We start from the raw sequence: 16,452 nt of genomic DNA, 5'->3' as shown, positions 1-16,452 counted from the left end.
AATGTAGTAATAAACCAAGTTTGTTTACAGTTTTTAATGCGGATTAAGTTGGTCCAACGGTAAACATGTTTATTACCAAGTTGGCGCATTGCCATTTGGATTTTCATTGTTAATCCCCGAATGATACATTGTATACTCAATTGGAGGAATCCGATTAAAATATATTTGATTCCGCATCGAGCTAGTGCACATTAAAATTTATGGCTTTATATAATGATAATAATAATATGTGTTTATTCTATCTTCACAATTACAAATTAAAAATTAGGTAGACTTTATATTACAATGAATTTCCTCATAAGCTAATTGATGTGCAAGAAGAAGAGTGGGAAACTAATCTAAAGTTTTTAAATAAAACTATATACGCTTTTTAATATTTAAAGTCATATTTCGCGTTACATATACTAACAATCATTAACGAGAAGACCTATTAAAATAATTTGTATACATTTTGAGTTTGATATAATTACTAATGTTCAAATTATGTATAGTGCAAAATGTCTTGTTAACGTATATTATGTAGGGTTGAATTTCTCAAATGCTGTTTTCGTTCGAACTAACTCGAATACTGTTCAAAAAGAGTAACTACACAATTATGTAATACATTTTCCGATTTTTCGCTTTTGCCTATACAAAACTCCTTAAGACCGCATGCAATTATAATAATCTATCATTAGCAGGCGCATTCGAGGTACCCTTACCCTTCTAAGTCTTCGGTGTCTTTGGTTTCTACGGGCTTCGACAAAGCTTTGAGTGTGTTCTCCTGGATTTTCAAGACATATAATATTTTACCACAGTTGTTCGCTTAACGGTTGTATTGTATTGATGATTGTTAATGCCTACAGCCGGAAATCGCAACCGTGCAATTGACACGCCCGGTCGTTACAAAGCAAACGGTTCCCGGGTTTCCCTCGATTTCCTCCAGGCTCTTTTAATCCCATACCAGTCAATACAGTTATAGGGGATTGGGCAAAACCCGTGTAATAATCGTGTACCGGCCATTGGTTGCTGTTGAAACCAAAAGTGAAATGACTTTAGTTTTTGGGAAACGACTCTTTGCCGAATTCGCCCACACTGAACCTATTTGCTTTACAAAAGATGATTATATCATATTATTCTGGGTTTGAGTTACTTTTACAGCAAATATATATATATATATATATTTATGTAGGTTTTAGTTGGTAATATTTATTGAAAACAATGTACCATATGTATTTTTTAATTGACCAATATGTTCTAAATATTAATATTCATATTAAATTTTACAGATTGACAAAAAAAAAAAAAAACAATAAACCGTCGGTTACTGAATTTGGCTTTACAGACTCAAGTTGAATAAACAAAAAAATTGTAAGTACTACACTGTGTTATATTCTAAAAAAACCAACAACATGTAAATACTATTATTAAAAATCATTTTTTTTTTTTTTTTTTGTAAATTATGATTATTATTTTTTTTCACATTACGCATTCTGAATCCGAGTAAAAAAGTAAAAAAATATTCAATTGAAAATGTTCATCTTATGTCGAATGTCGCATATTATATTATATATATATATATTATTATTATAGTTTTTTATTATTTGTCCTAAATTTTTTTTTTCATACGGCCAACAGCTGTCGAATTCACTTGTACATATTACATAATGTCCAGCGCTTTTGTACTCATGTAATTTATATATATTTTTTTTAAATCAATAGAAAATTTTGGTTTTTATATTTATTTTTTTGATATTATTTGTATCCAGAATGTCGGAAATGCGTTAAAACTATATGAACACATATTTTCATGTAATCAAATACAAAATAATATAACAAACGATTGCTGCGTTTACCTTTAGGGGTTTTACTATGGTATACTTAGCGATAGAGATTGATTTTGGTTAACATTTTGACATTGGTGACAATGGTAAAAAATTAGCAATAGTCGACAAATAAAACATATTATTATCATTTATCTTCACAAATAGCAATAGCTGTAGATAAGGTTGCTATGGTACATGGAAATCATTAACAATGAATTATAATATGTTGTATAGTGCAACAATATGCACTTCATTGAAGGTATTGCTTTTACAATGATATAATGTTTTTTTTTTTTCTATACCCGGATCCACGTTATTTTCTAAGCCGCTGAACCGAGCCGCTTTATACATAATATAGATAAAGTCCACACAAACTGTATGCGTGGCTTATACTTTAAGCACTAGTGGCATACAGTGAAAACCCCAGAGAAAAAAAACACCACAAAAAACTTTTCTCCCAGAAAGGTTTGAAACTGTTTTTGCTCTTTTAGCACAGTTTCGAGTCTTAAGTTTTGAACACTTTAAAGTGCGGGTATAAGACTTAGGGTGGATCTATAACATATAATATGATATTCTCAAAAATTTGTAGTCTAACATATTTTGTTTATTATAAAAAATAATAATAGGAAAATTACAACCGCACCGTTTATATAACTGTTACCAAAATAATATACTATTATTGGAAGACCATTATCCGTCCCAACGTTAAAAAAGTTAAGAGTTGGAATTATGCACTTCATGCAGATACATCAATGCATGGATATGTCCCGGAATCTAGTATCTCTAATCTATTATCTCTATTAATCCATCTCCATATTCCCACATTATCCCTTTTTGATTAGATTAGAGAAAAGAAATAAGAGATAAAAATATAACTAATATATTGGAGAAAAGAGATTGGAGATAAAAAAAAATATAATCGATTAGAGATGAGATATTAGGGATACTAGATTAGAGATAAAAATAGAGATACTGTATTAGAGAAATTAGATTCGAGATAATAATAGAGATAAAAGATAAAAAAGATAAGATATTAGAGATAATAGATTAGGGAAAAGAGATAAGAGATAAAAAAAAAAGATAATGTATTAGAGATAAGATATCAGGGATACTAGATTAGAGATACAAATAGATATGATGGATTAGAGACAATAGATTAGGGCAAAGAGATTATAGATAAAAACATAGATAATGTATTAGAAATGCTTGATTAGAGAAATTAGATTAGAGATACAAGATAAGAGTTAAATTATTGGAGATGAGAGATTAGAGGTTAGAGATAAGAAAAGTACCAAAAAGTTCCAAGGTCCTGTAGTTGAACGCAAAGACATAATAAACATGTGCCTATGTATCCCCGCTTGTAGTGTGGATACTGGTTAGTTTATTTTTTATTCATTCTATCACCGGATAAAGTGTTAATGATTTTAACTCGGTGCGTTTCGCGTGGACTGCGCCAACTCGACCATCGAAGGCGAAGACGGAGGCCAGTGAATTATTTCCGGTTATAGGTCCCTCGACAGAATTCCATGTATAGTTTAGGTACCCTTTTTATAGCGCGATCGCCAATTGCAGGCGGCGTTGCGGCTTGCGACTAAATGCCGGAACGTGATGTATACGCCAACGGGAAGGGCGGTTTTGTTTTTAGGGGAAAAACCCGAAGCTATATATATATGTATTCAATTTATATAAACGTACAAAAGGTAATAATGTGGGACGGAATTGGCGGTTGACAGCCAGAGAAATGTACACGCGTGAAATATTGTTTTTTTTTTTTTTAGATTTTTTTACCGTTCAAAACAGAAAAATATGAAACGACGGTATTTGCTCAAAATCGTATGCATATATTACAATAATATAAATTGCTTTCCACGTGAAAATCTAAAAAAAAATCTTGTACCGAAACAAACCTACAAACGTCCACTTGATAATATGTTTTTTCATGCTACAAAACGGGTATTATTGTGTTTGTGGTAACGACCGAACAAAAAGCACATCAGATTATTCTGAGTAGGAGAATTTTTGTAATTTTTTTAAACCGGTTAATAAATAAGACAGTGACATTTGTATCACACGTGAGACGGGTGTGTCATATTTCAAATCTGATGGTAACTGTGTGTCTGCTCTCATTTTGCTGTCGATGTTACTTTTCCGTTGATGAGCACTTTTTTTTAAAAAAAAAAACTGTCTTAATTATTGTGGTAATTACTTCGGAGATGGTGGTTTGGACTATGTGCTTTAAGGATGTGTGTAGGAATTTCAGTATTCTGTAAGTTTGGTATTGATTTTAGGTGACCAAAGCCAAGTGGGTGCAAGGATTTGTATCTTGTTTAGCGTTTTAGTAAATTACACAATATGTTCATTGTAGTTTATGAAGTTTTCACGGACAGTGTGAAGGCCAGGGTTATCATAATATTCTGTTGATAATGCGTTGTTGTGTAATAAGGCGGTTAAATTAGGTCGTTAATATTTTACTACAATATTATCATATTATAATACGCACAGCATAATTTTGTTACAGTTAATCACTGCAATGATTATATATTGGAATTCCACACAAAAATATGCTATATAATTCGAGTAGATTATATATTTTTTACTGGCTAGTTAAAAATAAAATAATATAAAATATCTTTAATACCGCCTTCGGCACTACACAAATATGTTACATATGGTAATATGCCTGAGTTGTATCATTGGGCGTTAGTACTGCTATGAAAGTTACATGGATCCAATATTGTACTTTTTACGTTGTAAAATGTGAAAAATAAAATAGGACTTTTTTTCAATTGGGTTTTCTCCGATGAAAATACATGTGATACACTATGATAATACACGTTTTCGTTCATTATATCTCCTTCGATTACATTTAATTTAAAAGACAATCTGTACATCAACCACTTATTTAACAATTTAATTGTTAACTACTTATTTTACTATTTATATAACAAACAACCGGTTAATAAACTGATAAATAAATCAGTTTGGCTTGGCTTTAAACAAACATTCGTAAATATTGTGTATTTAAACAATCTAATTATTTAAAACTCATTAATCAGTTAAAACAATTAGGGGCAGTAATTGTTTAATTCTTGAGGGTTATCCTAATATTGACATTTCCATCAATATCGTTATACAGTGTCCAAAATGGAACTAAATAATAATTGGAAATTAATTCTATTGTTGTACATTTTAATTCTTGTGTTTTTATGAATTGCGTCATCGACAATCGGACATTGGTTTTTTTTTTGTAGAGTTTCCTTTTCGATACATTTCTTGGACTGACAATATCAGTTTACTGACTTTGCTCGTATTGTACCATTTCGCATTCTCCATACTCACAACATGGTATTATAATATGATATTATAATGTACCGCGCATTGCAATTAACGTGATTATCCGGGTTACATTGAGTAAAATGGGTATTGCAGTACCTACCCTTTCTCTCTATCTATCTGTCCCTCTCTAATAGTATAATTGCCATCACGGGCTGTGTTTCGCTAAACTGCACACGAACGTGCCATATTATACGGCGGACAATCTAAATTAACGACCGAGACCAAAGGTATATCGCCATATCACATACAGAGGATTATTATTTTCATCGGGTTCAGGGCCTGCAGTGGAGATTTGGCCGGTTAGGTAATTCTGCCCGTCGAGGATTTTCAAAACAATTTACCTCCAACAAGGATTGAAACAACAACAATAAGCCTCGTTAACGTCTCAAGGACGTATAACAGACAAAACAATTATTGCAAACTATATATATATATATATATTATCAATCCGTGGCAGGTAACGAGTCCCTTGTGAGATGGTATCAAACGAGAGACGGTGTGGAACGCTAATCAATCAATTTCTGAAGCTCTGCTCACATCATTCGGTAAATAGCTAGGGTTTTTTTGTAAACCGACTCGGCTAAATATTTTATATTATCGTCTCCGGGATGAGATGGATTTGCTCTAGAAAGAACCCATTTGCTACAGCCCCTCTCTAATATGTAGTATAGTATACTATTGATGAGGCTGGGGAATAAAATAATACTAGTATTGTATTTGTTTTCTTTCTATTAATGTAATTGTTAAAAAAAAAAAAAACCCTATAGTATGTTATCCGTCTAAAACCTATTGGAAATCCGCTTACAGCATCTAATAGTAATAAAAAAAAAACACAATCTACTCCCCTCCTTTCCGTCTGAGCCGCCCCTTACAAACGGGAAAATTACTAGCTAGGAAAATAATAATTGTTTTCCGGCTTAAAGAAACGATTAATATTTAATATTAAAAAAGAAAACACAACGTGTATAAAAAAGAAATACAAGAAAATCATCTCTAAAACTCCTTATTTAAGTTTAATATACCTTAGGAAATATCGAAAAATATAAACTTAATATAATATATTTATATTAAAAACTTGGAATACCTATTTATGTGTAGAAAAGTACTCGAATTCCATCAACACAATAATTACACAAACAAGTATACTAAATTTAATTTACAAACGCAATTTTACCATAACACGGGTCATTACATTTTCGTTTAAATTAAAAAAAAAATTATTATTTCTTTTTCCTTACTGACACGTGTGTTTCAGAGGGGCATCGCGTATATTAAGACATTTTTATCGAGTAGTTGTTTGCCACCGTTTAACAACATTTGAATAATTTATATCATATTACATTGTTCGTTTAATTCGGCAAAAGAATAGCACAACAACAAGGGTAAACGTCGGTCGTTGTCCTTATGGTATGTTTGACTTGTGACATGTATCATATGATAGATTGATCACTAGCCTAAAGATAACTCGATATGTGATATTCATAGTAATAGGTGCTATAATGTTATGCAGGCAACCATTGACAATTTAACGCGCCCCAAGAGGAGTGGGTGTGTGCTTTGATATTTGCTTTCGAACGGACCTTTTCGCGCATTGATAAATACACACGTTAACGTCGACATTGTAAACGTTTTGACAGGTTTTCGGTTTTCTATACTTAACTCGGGTCGATAACACACACGGCCAAGGCGTCGTGTGATACTATTGGAACGGTGTACTACAACACAATACACAATAGAGACTGTGTACTACACTGTATACATATAGCTGTTTTATTCATCGCACATAAGTAATGAGAAATTTAACGTCAAATGAATGTTTCTCGATTTTTAATCACCTAAAACGACATTTAGGAGGACCAAAAGTTATATTAATTATAAGTGGCAAAGGATAGGCGATTTTTTTAATTATGACTTTGACGTTTCAGTCGGTCAAATAACTCTTCATATGAGTGTGTTTTCGTTGTTGTTAAAGACTTTAATCGTGGTTTCTTTTTGAACATTTCGTACAATAATAATAATTGTATTTCGGTCTCCACTTGTTTCCAACTATAACATTGTTAGTGAGATAAGTACAATAGAGTATAAGAACGACGTTAATCCGACGCGGAAACTATAATAATATTATACACCCAAAAGCGTCGCTCCTTTGTAAATCCTGGTCAGCGCAGTGGGACCTTAACAGCGAGTAACAACATCCCTAGTTTAGTCCTATTGTCGCAAAGTGGCTGAAGGGGGTAGAAGCGAGACCGAGAGAGAGTTATTATACCTATCCCTAAGTGTATCGGTCGCCCGTGATATGATTTATAGAATATATTTCCATTCGAGTGACAACGGCCCCCAAGGCCAGCAACAGTAATAACGATCCGTTAAATATTATATTGCAAGGTTGACTTGTTGTATCAGTAAAAGTCAGAGGGTGGTCAATAAGAGACAGGAAATCAGCTAATCATAAGACATTCACGGTCCAATATATCCGGGGGAAGTATTGGTTCACTGTACTTTAAACCCTATCTGCTTTGCTCTGTTCGGAACGACCCTTTTGGGTGGTTTAATCCGGTTACCGTGACGGTAAAATAACTAAAGCAGTACCTACCTGGTAATTATTTCATCTAAGTGCCACACGGATATCCCGCATGTCACTTGCCACGAACAACGCACAAGATTTTCTGCCCTCTTTTCACGATTAGAAATAATACGGTTAAGGTTATCGCGTGAAAACCCTTCACTTGGCAAAGCCTTAAGAATAAGGAACCAAAAAAAAAAAAAAATCAACTCCTAAAGGCGACCCGACCGTTTTTGCGGGTTAAGCATAGATAATTTATGGGACGTGCCGTTATCTTTTGGGAAAAGTTCAAGACAAACAGCAACCCTGCCCATATTATTTGTTTAAAATAAAAAATGAACGGTTTCGGTGGCCTGCGCTTAAAGTAGCCCGTGTATTAACATTGGACGGCGACTTTTAAAAAGCATAACCAATAATTTATGTAGTACACTCGTGTTAACACTTGAAATACTACTGTAGAAACGGCGGCGGCCGCATAAATATTAAATGCACGTTTTGCACGCAGCGCCTAAGTAAATGAAAACACTGAAACGATAATAAAGTAAAGCCTCCCGATGTTCGTCTGACCTTTTGGAGATTATAAACATGCGAATAAAAGGGGCAATTCAAGCATTCGAGCCTTTGAATAAACAATCGTGGCTATTATTTATGTATATGACACGCGCCAACGGAGTACACAAACAGCACTGCAATAAATTCAAACCGTGAATAGTCGAGAAGAAAGCATTAACCATGGAGTCGACCTTTATAGGCGTCAGTTGACGAAAAGTGTTCAAAGTGCATTTAATAATGGACACATAATAACACCACCGAGAATATTGAACAATTTAAGAGTATCCACACTTCATGCAGATCTATCAATGTCCTGATAATTATATGATTCCATAGTCTCCTTGCGATATGTGATGATAGTTTAGTGTTAATAAATCATAATATGTTCTGGCCAAACGTTTTTTAGTAGTTTTATATAATATCTGGCCTTAATCGATTTACTGGCAACATTTATCAATATTTAACATTCCTCATAAATCAATTTCCGTGGTTCGCCAATAAGTAAGTGCTTACCTAACAAATTCATTCGACTGTCCTTATATACCCTTATATATCTTTATATACTCTTATATCCTTTTATACCTTGCAACTTGATTTATCTGCATGAAGTGTGGATACTCTTAATTTCATTTTCAGAATGACCCTCAGCCATAAGACATATCCGTGTCAAAATGTATTTAGAATCTAAATTTTAGAATACAAAAATTTAGTTGTACGCTTTTTATATCTATTATCGCCTTGCTATTATCAGTACCAGTAGCACCTATACCTAACGTTATTCTCACATTATCAGTTATTAGTAAACTATTTGAAGAAAAAACAAAATCATACAGCTCGATCAATAATGCCGGGAATCGTTGTCAACTGATGTTACTTGAAGTATACATTAAATTGGTATACTGTGCTCATTCCCAGGTGTGTCTAGAGACACAGGGTCGACAGGGTAGTTTTTTCCCTCAGACCAGGCTACGACCAACTCGAAATAAATGACAGGCGGACATAAAATGAGCTTCACGTGACTTTTATATGTTTTACTATTGAATGCGGAAAGGCTATATAGTATTTTTATTGTATTACTAACCGAGCACAGTTAAGCGATAGACGACGCACGTCAATTGAACGAGTTGTCATCTCTGTGAAATGAAGAGAAAAATAAACTTTCGGCGAACTTAGGTATTTCCGATTGCCGTATAATAAATATTTATATATATATAATTGAAAACAACTACAAGATTGATTGAGTATAACATTTGCACGGCCAACACATGGCCATGAACGCGTACCACAACAGCTAGAGGGGCAATTTTTCGAAACTTAGTCTGACTTATATGATTTGTGTGCTATATAAACTTCAACTTATAATTTTAATTGTTAATATCGATCAATTAAATTTTGCCGTTGTTAGTGTGTTTATCAGGTATTTTACAACTAACCGGTCGGTGTTATTAACAGTTTAGTAAATAGCCGTCGAATAAATATTACTTCAATGTTACGTTTAATTACTATTCTGGCAAACTTTATGAACCTCGTAGGTCATAGAGTGTATAATATGCTAAAGTCTTATTAGTTATTGCTTTTACTTTTTATCGTGGGCGTGGAAAATCATAAACAAAATAAGTGTTATTTATTTTTGTACACCACTCAGAACATTGAAAAATTGGAAAACTTTCGGTTCCGCCAGCTAGGTAACTCTGTTTAGCACGATTTTGACTTTTAACGTTTATTTTTTTCCAAAAACTTTTCGTTGAACATTAAGTGGGAAAAAAACAGCAACACAACTACAAACTTACACTAAAGCGCATAAAAATCTAGATAAATGTTAATGAAAGTATAATCAGTGTAGTTTATGTTGTTTGTTTAGCCGTTTATTTTTGTTTATTTGTTATTAATTATCAATTATTTCGTGCCATATAAATGACGTTATAAATGTTTGCAAGTATATCATAATATAAGCCGTGGTGTGAAGTGCACACACATCTTAACGGTGCCAGCAATTACCGGTGTGCGTACAATAGAGCTCTTAAACCGGAATGGGTGTATTAAGAAAAGTCGGTTAATTTTAGAGCACTCGCCCGCTTGTGTGTATTATCATTTGGCTATTAATAATAACACTGTTATTATAATTATTCATGCGGTATAATAATAATGTAATATATAGTGGGTAGGTGTTATAATAACATTGTATATGCTCGCGGGTGAACGCCGGGAGAAGGCGCCAAGGTTATTCGTTTCAAAAACAATTAATAATTCCGGAACTACTACAGCATCCCAACACCGTAATGTACGGATGTACAGTGTACATAAATAAATTATTATTATTATTTTTAGGTAGGTAAATAATAATAATACTACATCTGCAGGCCCTGAAATATTTGTAAAGCATAATAAGCCGCATCCACTCGACCCTTCGTCCATATTATACTTTCGAGTACGGTAATGTTATTTAATCCTTCGATTTTTGGGCATTACAGCTGTTGTTAGCTACTTAACAACCTTTAAGCCGTCAGCCAGAGCACACTACACCGAATAAATAATACTAATATAAATAGGCCCGTAATGTTTAACCGAGTGTTTTGTACATTTCGCTATTGTAATATCACTCCAACTTTTATCATTTTTGTGGATTTTTCCACATAAAGAATTTTTCAATATTTAGATGCCACCTATATGTTTTTTAATTGTTTTAACAATACAACAGTCTGATCTGATCTCGATACCACCTGGCCAATATTTAAGTACATTGTTATGATAACAATATAAGCTCATCGAGACGTTTTTTTTTTTTTTTAAGACAGAAGTTTTCCTCTTTACACTTTCTGCCTGTGTATTAAGGCGGTTACTCTAAAAAAAAGTGTTCAATGGTGTAAAACTTTTGCTCAGACCCGATTTAAAAGTTATATACCGACCGAAGTTTACGGTTTTAGCGATTACAACTTTTTACGCCTCGTTCGTTTAACGTTGTGCATAATAACAGGTATGATACCGCTTGTTCGGTTCAGGTCTTGCACTTTTCGATATCAAATAAGGGTCGGTTCTGTTTATTTCTGCTGTATGTACTTATAATTGAGGCACTCAGAAGCCAAACTGATGTTAACTCCATAAAATGAAAATTTTCAGTACAGCCAGTTAAAGTTATTTGAAACAATGTATGTAAGTACAATTGCCAATGTACTTAGCGCACTCTAGTGGTGAAAAAATCAACTATAGAGTTATTTATCATGGGCACTGAAAATTTTACACTTTTTTAATCCAACCATGCTATTATTTGCAATTTGAAAAAAAAAACGGAGTTAATCGGTTTAGCTTCTGAGCGCCTCGATTGGCCTTACAGAAACCGCAGTCTCATCTCGTCGTGGGCTTCTCCATCATTAACATATCATAATACTGTTGTTTGAGCTCGGTATGTAGTTTAACCCGGAGGTGGTGTGCACGAACAACTAAAACGAGGAAGAGACAGAGCACCAGCTCGAACCGATTGTATACACATGAGAAAAAAATAATATATATATATGTATATAGCGTTTTTTTTTCTTCTCTAAAAACAGAATTTAATGGAGGACAGTTCGTGGCGTCAGCGGACCGTTTGACGCAGACAAATGATGTAACTTTTCCGGCATCGTCTTTGGTCGCGTTCGGTTCCGTCTCGACCTCTCCGGACAAAATAATAACAATAAAAAATGCTCTCTTAGTGTATGTGTGTGTGTCCGAGGAGAAAAGTCCCATCAGCCCGGGGAGGTGATGAATGAACGGATAGATATTGTTGTTACCGGGTCGATGAAGGTAAAATAGGGGTGGTGGCGAAGCAATAGATCGTGTCATCGTGATTAACAACGTCACAGTTTTCGGTCGGCTGCGACTTAATTAAAACAATGTTATATTATATAACATAGCGTAAAACTTTCGACCAATTTGTTTTAATTTCCGCCAGTGATTAAGGGTGGGTTTGTATTAAACATGAAAAATGTATAATGCCTAACCGACAGACCTTCGTTAGTCCAAGTCCATCGGTTAAACCCCACGCGAATTTCATCCCGAAATAATAATCAACACAGGCCTTATTACACAAAGGAAAGAACAATAATAATTGTCTTTGTAAACGCGGACGGCGTTAATTATAAATATCATATTCCGTTTAAGATATTTTTTATTTTTTCCAACATCCATTTCTGTATAATTGACATAAGATATTGTTTAATGATAAGTCGATGAAAAACTTAAACAATGGTTTTTTCACAATGTTGTTTGGTTAGTAAATATATTTTATTTCTATTTATTCGTTGCACAGGTAAAGGTAAACTAGTTTAGTGAATAGCTTTCAATAATAATGTTATATTTGATTAGTATTCCGGTAAACTTTATGAATCTCGTTGTTCTTTAGTATATGGTAAAGTCTTATTATTTTTATTTTTAATCACGAGCCTGGAAAAACCATATAAATGATCTCGAAAACAAAATAAGTGTTATTTATTTTTGTACACCAACTCAGAACATTGAAAGATTGGAAAACTTTCTGCTCCGCCAGCTAGGTTACTCTGTTCAGTATGATTTTGGCTGTTTATTTTTTTAAAAACTTTTTATTTAACATTAAGTGGAAAAAGGCTGCAATATAACTATAAACTTATACTTAAGCGTATAAATAGAAATAAATATCAATGAAAGTATAATCACTGTAGTTGTTGGTTTTCAATTAAAACAATGCAAATTGTCAACATTTGGTAACGATGGGTTCAGTCATTTTGTTGGTATTGATGGTGTTGTTAATTATTATAAATATGATATTCATATTTATAAGTGTTTTCATTTTTCTTAACTAATTTTTGTATGTATTGCGTTTAAGAAGCAGAACACAATGACAAAGATTGAGATAAAATACCTTAACCCCGACAGGACTAGTGGCACAGTCGGTGAAGGATTTCAAAACGCACAAATTTTAACGTTTCCCCGAGTAGATGTTTCAATATATATATTTAAAATGTGTCACTTGCCGTGAAAGAGTTGCCTTTTAGACTTGTACCATAATAAGCATGGTTGTAAAAATAGTAGAACACAGTGCCGCCGGTGTTTTGTGTAAGGTAAAAGAGCGAAACTCGAGGAAAATTACTTTGCCTAAAAGATGTATATATATATATATATCTGTATTTAATTATACTATTTTACGTGTGCTAGCGTCTTTCCCTTTGCTCGTAAATATTTTGCACGGTTTTAATGTTTTATTTATACTTTCGAACAACTTTTGGCTCAAACTTTCGGCGTGTACCTCATGAATATTTCAGTTTTCCCAAAAGCCACTGCGCTGCCACGCCGTAAACTAAAAACGGGTGCGTGCAATTTTTATATAAGTGATTTTTGAATCACTAATAAGTAGGTTTGAACAAGGAACAATATTTTAATCTCACAAGTATAATAAACCGGCGCAACGACTAATGAATAACATTATCTTTTAATTATTACTAACAGGTTTGGAGCAGCAACAATCAGATAAGTCTGATTTTTTTAATTGTTTCGGGACGATCAAAAGGAAACTGGAGGATAGATAGATTATGTTAGGACTTATTGTGCAAAGAGATCACTTAACCGGTATGGAGTTCTTTTTTTTTTTTTGCCATTTCTACAAACCTTTTGAGACGATTTGATTACCGCCAAACGTGGTTAACGAGAATAACCAATCGGTATGTTATATAAACATGATATTATGCAAAAATACACTTTTATGGCTATTTGGTACCTATATATACATAATGTACAGGTATAAATACGTGCATGTTAGGCCGGTGTGTATAGACTATAAATACCGTCAGGCAAAGGCTAATTGGTATACTTGTAGTTTTTCGGATTTCGTTCACTATACTCACAATGTTATATAATTTTATGTACGAACAACCGGCCCATGTGGTTAGGCCAAGTGATGAAGTCAAGTGTGAATTTGCATTCTTCAAACGAGGTAATTGCTTTAGGGTCGGCTAATCGAACGTGTGTGTGTGTATGTGGCGGAATCACGAGGCTCTATAAAGGGGATGATCAAACGGGGAGGGGTGAAATAAGTATTATGGGTACACTGTAAGATTAATGGAAATGGTCGATAGTAGAACGTCAAATTTATTAAGTCATAGCAAACGTACAGATTGATGAAAAATACAAATTCAAACGTTAATATATTTTTAAAACTTTTTATCTACATGTTAACATATTTATTACGTTATTGGTCTGGATACAGGAAATCTCATGTCGCCATTTTTTCATTACACTTTCACTTTTACGTGATAAGAGATAAGTGAACAATGAAAATGTATAAGAGATTATATTTAAGTGATAAGATATATGTGATTAGAGGTCAAATATCCACGAGTTCGACGTTTTTCTGTGGAGATTTTTTTATTTGGTAAAAACCAAATTTCAAAGTATTGAAAAATATATAGTAAAGTATGCACGTGCGAGGATAGGAAAATAACAATTTTCAAAGTATTCATATTTTCCGAGACACGCAGTGTCTTACACATCAGATGTACACAAGCTGTAACAATGAAACGATATAGTGTGCTGGGAAGTGCGGCAGTCGGCCAGATGAAAAACGAGGAATCCACTTTGTGTATTATGTGACGGTTTGGTCGAGGGACAGAGATGACACATAGGATAAGCGGTAAGAGTGTGTCATTATACACCGAGAACGTGATACCTTTATGTTTGTCACGATCACGTTTCGGATTTGTAGCGCTACCCGAGTGTCGGATTTACAATTTAGTTAGCACGACATGTCTGGATCTAACAGCAAAAGGTCCGTGTCCGTGTAAACATGATGATATTATAATGTATCAACCGTGTCTCGACGTTAATTTGAAGTCATTAATGACACGTTTGCTGTGCGCTGTTTGTATATACAAACATATTAACGTCATCAGAATCATACTAGCTTGGCGAGTACTCATTGATGGATACGAAGTTTATTAATATTTGTTTCTTCATCTTTGCCTTACACATGCCATCCTAGTCTTACACCTCCATGGAGCTCAATTGCCTACATCTCGTTCAATCAACCCAGCTATCCTCATATCACTCTCTATTCCACCCATCCATCTTTATTTAGGGTTTCCTCTTCCTCACTTTCCCCTCACCTTCATAACAACTCTCACTGCCATCTCAACATTTTCTCTCTCTCATTTTCCACACAATTGAAGCAAATCCTCGACTAGAGAGAGTCTTATACATAATGGGGTATGGATTCAGTTCTTATTCTATCTTCCCTAGTCACGCCACTCATTCATTCCGACCCAAATAACGTCGCTGGCCTCACAACCGTCCTATCCAGTACCTTTCAATCTTATAGGAATCCTTCAGTCACAAAAGCACCTGACACTGCCCTCCACTTCATCCATCAACAATATATCCTATTTTCATGTGCTTTATTAATATTTGTAAATTTGTAATTGACTCTTGAAAAGTCCAGTGATTGTAGATTTTTTTTCCCAACATCAAAATTAATTATATTATTCATAGTTTAGTTCTTCTGTGCGATTGTGCGTCTCACTGCTTTCGACTGGTCCATTAGACGTTTCTTCGACCTCTATCTGCAGTATTTGTCCTGAACGTTTCGTACGCCCGCAGCTTGATTACTTTTCGGTTCTTCGAGGGTTATGTTTAATTGTAGGAACCAAATGAAAACTCGACATTGCCAGGCCAGGCCGAATTAATTAATCAAACAGCAGCAGCGATTTTCGTCCTTTGTTAAATCTCGATTCCGAGCAATCTGGCGAAACGCAATAATATATATATTATTTCCCTTGTTTTCTTTATAAGCCCCCGAGGTGTTCTTCCGGAGCAAAGGTAGAACCAGAATTTGCAAAACTTTTTTGTTTTTCAATAGAGAGCTCCGTCGTTGTGTCAAATAACGTCGTGCGCGCAAAAGTATAAGTGCAAGTAAAGGAGAGGTTTTTTTTTCTTTTTGGTCGCGGTAATGGATTGCCTTGCAGCTGTGCTGTTGGTCGGATGACATATATTATTATTTTTATGCTGCAAAAACGTCGTTCCGTGTTCTTGTTGCTCGAATGCGAGCAAACAATTCGCTAATGCGACACGTTGTTATGCCGTTTGTTGGTGAATTCGTGTAACGAAATTGTGAAAGAAAAAAAAAATAACGGTTTACAAGCTGTCACAGTAAAACGCCATAGTTTCGCGTCACTGGGGCTGTAACAAGTGTTTCCC

At 34.1% G+C, this 16,452-nt stretch overlaps 1 protein-coding gene across 1 annotated transcript in view; it reads left to right on the top strand.

Moving 5' to 3' along the window:
- The window catches only part of LOC126848043 (uncharacterized), a 212,587-nt gene that overhangs the window by 91,522 nt on the left and 104,613 nt on the right, over nucleotides 1-16,452 (top strand). Inside the window, exon 5 of the mRNA XM_050588553.1 lies at nucleotides 1,269-1,350. The gene's annotated coding sequence lies outside the window, so the exon portion shown is untranslated. The remainder of the gene's footprint in view (nucleotides 1-1,268; nucleotides 1,351-16,452) is intronic.

Source organism: Adelges cooleyi, unplaced genomic scaffold, assembly GCF_023614345.1.
Source record: "Adelges cooleyi isolate 19-005CV unplaced genomic scaffold, UGA_ACOO_1.1 ACOO_flye_CR_arks_rails_tigmint_CR_PRNA_167, whole genome shotgun sequence".
NCBI lineage: Eukaryota > Metazoa > Arthropoda > Insecta > Hemiptera > Adelgidae > Adelges > Adelges cooleyi.
The sequence above is the reverse complement of the archived record's forward strand: the minus strand, read 5'-3'. Positions and strand labels throughout refer to the sequence as shown.